Consider the following 4,737-nt stretch of genomic DNA (forward strand, 5'->3'; position numbering starts at 1 on the left):
CCCTCTTATCTTCTACGGGGATTAAGAACTAGGCTTCTCAGCTTCTATCAGGATCACGTGTTACTAATCCGTAGACTTGTAGGATTGATGGATTCAAGCCTCAGCCCAGTTCCTACTACTTCCATATGTTCATAGCTGGCCTCAGAACCTTGATATTGTGATGTTGAGTGGTTATGCCACTATTTTTTGCAGGATGTCTCAAATCATTTTGAGCATTTACAGTCGTTATGCTGTCCGAGTCATCCCAGGTTTCTAAATAGTCTGATGCAATTGCAAATCTCTTCATCCCGTTTCCGATGTCCTTTTGGGCCAGATTAAGCACACTAACCAGTCAGTTGAGGTAATTGCCTCGACATATATGTTGGAGCTATTATTATCACCCTAGGTGTTTTAGGGAGTCACCTAGTAATCTAGCCATGTCTTGTGTTCCCGGTGTGATGATTCTGGCCACCATTCTCGAAAGCATCCCGTGATGCCATTTATTTAGTAGGCCTTCTATTTTTGGGTTTTGAACCCGAGATTCACCCTACTTACTTCATGTTGATAGTGTTTGCTCATTCCTTTAGGTTATTAGTAACCTTTGCATTAGTCCTCGAGGTCTGTGGTATTTCCTTCTTCCAAATACTATGAACCACTTATGGCAGAAGTTTGTTGGATCAAAAGATCACAATAAGAGTGCTCTCGACGAGTTCTCAATTCTATGATGTGACTCTGCCAGTTCTACCTTCTTTGCATGGGTTATCCGGAAGAAATATGTTGAACTTGGTTCGACATACTAATCTATGCATCCACAACTCAGAAAGTTAATATGTTCCTTTGAGTTGTCCCTCTCTTTAGTTGTATCGTGATCTCCGTCTATGACTTGATAGTTAAGAGCATGTCTTGCATTCATGCTCATCGATACCTCTTATTCTTGTGGTCTGTCAAGCCATTCTATTCTGGAATGACTAGGAGAAACAAACTCCAGTACTTCATCTATACTTAGGATTGGGTCAAAGCAGTTTTATTCCGCAGGTCAAAATGCCAATCCAGCTTTTGATTCTGTTCTAACATGAAGTATTGGCCTCTTGATGTCAGGAATATCATGACAATTGCACCATTTCTTATAAATTCTTGTTGCAGTGATACTTCTTGCCATCATTGTTCATTCCTCGGTTCCTGTGTTATTGTAACCGGAATGCCGACAAGTGAATCGTGATGTGTGAAATCAATACTCCGAGCAACTCGTTGCTTGGTAGTAAATGGACAATATTCTCATTCTTAGCATGTTGGTTATTGAACTACCATTCTAAGATTGTGCTACCTAGACCATTTTCCTAGTGTACCCTTCGATCTTGAGCTAGGATTGAATCCCTTGCTTATTTGACCATATCATCTTGCCCCGAAAAGCAAGATTGTTCTCGAGCTTAGTAACATATAGGTGGTTCGTGATCTTCCGAATATCTTCTCGAAAGTGTTACCAGGTTGTCACCTGACTGCTATGTTGAGTTCATGATCAAGTTGGTTCCTTGTAGCCACGCCTTTTCTCCAAGAACCTGTGTTGGATACCCCTGAGCTAGTTGGTTAAGCTAAACAACAACTTGGAGAGTTGGAAGATAAGAGCTTGTCTGACCTAGTTCATGTTAAGGGATATCTTGTGTGTGTGTGTGTGTCGAAGAAGGATGATATCTTCATCAATTGGTCCTCGTGATCAGTTGTTGGATCTATTGTCTTGTCCAAACTTTTATTTGAGTGTGGGCTATCCTCAAATCAAATCAGAACCAACGATGTTCGTAATGTTGTCTTACTCGAGGTTGATTCCTCGGGCATACACCATTACATCCTTTGGTCTGACCAATGCTATCACGTGTTCACATAATTATGGAATTCCATCTCCATGGAAACCTGGATGAATTGTTGTTGAGCCCATCAGCAACACTGCTACCTTCTCCATGATTCATTTTGAACATCCAGCTAGTATTGGAAACTTTATAGGTATTATCTTCATGTTTCGTTCATGAAGCATATGTTTGGATGAAACAAGTGACTACCTCTGATTCATGTGCATTTGGTGAAAGTTGCCGCCGTGAATTCGAGAAAGTTAGTTTTGCTTCCTCTGGAATTATCCCAAGTCAGTCATGCACATGTGCGAAGTATTCTATGGTTTGGAGACTTGCAACCTTCATTCTATATGTATCCCTAGCACATGAAGCCACTGATTGAATTGTTCAAGGATAAGAAGTTCAAATGCTATTCCCGAAGGGCCCAGACAGACATGCACAAGACTTTGTTATTTCAATGATGGTTCCCCATCTGAACCCGGTAGTGTTTTATTGTAAGACTACTATGTGATCATGCTTGTCTTGGACAACGTGTTCATAGGTTTGTAGCAGAACCAACTCATGTTTTGGAGCTTGGTATCGTAGTTCATTTCTCGAGAATCTTGCAACGCCATCTCATCGACTTGTGTTGCAAACTTTCTTTTCAGACATGCTGAGTCTGAAGTATCCTATCACCAATCGGATCTGAATCTCAGGCAGATATGATGGTTGGAACATTCCCAATAGTTGCATTTTCTTCCCAGCTTGCACCGCCATTGTGCCAATTCCCCATGGGCTGCCTTTTCGGTAGTTGCTGTCCAATATCATCTTCAAAAAGTGGACTTACCATGAGTCCCATCCATTTCCGATGATAAGCAAAAATCATCCATTGCGTTGTCTTCAACAAGGTAGTCCACATCATCCATTCTAGTCCGGGTATGCCATTCCTCTGAACTTCACCAAAGGATTGTTGGTGAATTGCCTTAGGCTGGTATAGAGAGTTTCAATGATCTCCATATCAAAAGTAATTCTTTTTGCCACTTAAGGGAATAACTCTATGAGTCATCTCCCCTAAGATATCTCGTTATGGTATCATGGGCAACTTAACTCCTCACTACCTTGAAACCCCCTCACCACCTTCTTGAGTGTGGAATTGTTGCCTACCTAGTGAATCTTCGTCATCTGTTTCACTCCATCCCTTTGGATGTTTGTTTCGTGTCTTAACTCGGGAGATGTTGTACATCTCATTCCGTGAGTTGAACGTCAGTTGCTCGATCTTCATGAAGATTGATTCATCTAGAGTTTTCCCTTTCTTCTCATTGTCATGGTGGATGGAGTTCTCAGAACAAGATGTCAAGACAAGGATGATGATCGAATCAACATTCTTATGAAGTGCAACCTGGATCGTGAAGTTTGTGTTAGCGTTGTGCCTCCCTGTCTTCTTACCTCACGTCTTGAATCTCGTGGCGAGATTCTTGTTTAGTTGGGGTGAGTTGTCACAGCCCTAGAATTTGATTGCAAATAGTTGCACAAGCATCCATGCATCATGTCTAAAATTCTTTGAAAGTTGAAATGGGGATTGTTGAAACCCAAGCACCAGATCAAGTCAAATTGGTTCAACCTAAAATAATCTTCAATGATTCCAAAATGCCTTTGAAAATGTTCATTATTTTTGTTAAAGGTGAAAACCTCTGCCAAAAATGATGCAAATATTTTTAGGCCATTCTGGATAATTGAACTAATTCATAAAGTATTTGAATTGGGGCATTTAATTGCTATAAATAATATTAAATGCTCCAGAAATTCTGGAAATAGCTAAGGGCCTATGAGAAAGTTCAGTTATTGCCCATAATTAATTTCAGGATTTATAGAAATGATTTGGTGTTTTTGCTAAATCAAAAACAAATTGCAAAATTAGAAAAACTGAAACAAATATTAAAAGAGAGGGAGAGAAGGCCACTAGGCCACCTACCTAACCTACCTAGCGGCCCAGCTGTGGCCCAGCACTGTTGGCCCAGCCCAGCAGGCGCCCCCACCGTCTTCAACCTCCTGCCAGTAGGCAGGAGGGCGTGTGGTCGCCGCACGTGGGCACGCGCCCTGGCCACCTCCTCCCTCCCAGCCTGCCTGGCTCCTCCTCGACGCCCCGAAGACGCCGCGCACCCCCGGACCCCTCATTCACTCTCCCCCTCGCCTCCCTCTCTTGTTCCTCCCCATGGCTGAGCTGGTCATGAGCACGCCGCCGCCGTTTCCGAAGCCACTGCCGACCCTGCGTCCCCTTTTCCCTCTCTGGAAGCCCCGCCATGACCTGCTCTTCATCTCCGCCGAGACAAACGATGTCGGAGCGCCCCGCAGCGCCGCCATCGCTGTTGTCTTCGTCCTCTGCACCGACAGCCGTCGTCGTCGATTCGCGGCAACCCGACCGCCCCCGACCTCGCCGACAACGCCATCGGACGCGCTGTGAGCACCCGCATCGTCTCCCCCTTCTCCCCTGGTCGCGCCCGCCCTCTATGCCGTAGCCCCGCCATGGCCGAGAGCTTCTCGCCGCCGTGCTCGTCACTGCTGTCGCTAGCAGGCCCCAAAGACCAAACCGACCTTGCAGATTTCTTCCACGTGCTGTGTAGATGCCCTTGCGCTGCTCAGCTCCCTCGCCCGCGAGCTCTAGCCCTCCCAGCTGCAACCATCGAGCTCCGGCCGCCGCTTTTGCCATCGCCGTCATGGATTCCGGTGGCCTCGCAACCTGCTGTTGCCTCCACTAGATGCGCAAGGGCAAGGGCAACCCCCTGGTGCCCTTAGTTGCCGCTGCCGTGGCCTCTAGGGTGGACGCCGCCGCGTCTGTGTGCTCGTCGGCATTGAACTCCGGCCACGCTGACGTGGCACCGTCGTTAGGCACTAATTACCCAGCTTAATTACCCCCCTGACCCACTTACATATGGGCCCC

This window comes from Triticum aestivum, chromosome 3A (genome assembly GCF_018294505.1).
Source record: "Triticum aestivum cultivar Chinese Spring chromosome 3A, IWGSC CS RefSeq v2.1, whole genome shotgun sequence".
NCBI lineage: Eukaryota > Viridiplantae > Streptophyta > Magnoliopsida > Poales > Poaceae > Triticum > Triticum aestivum.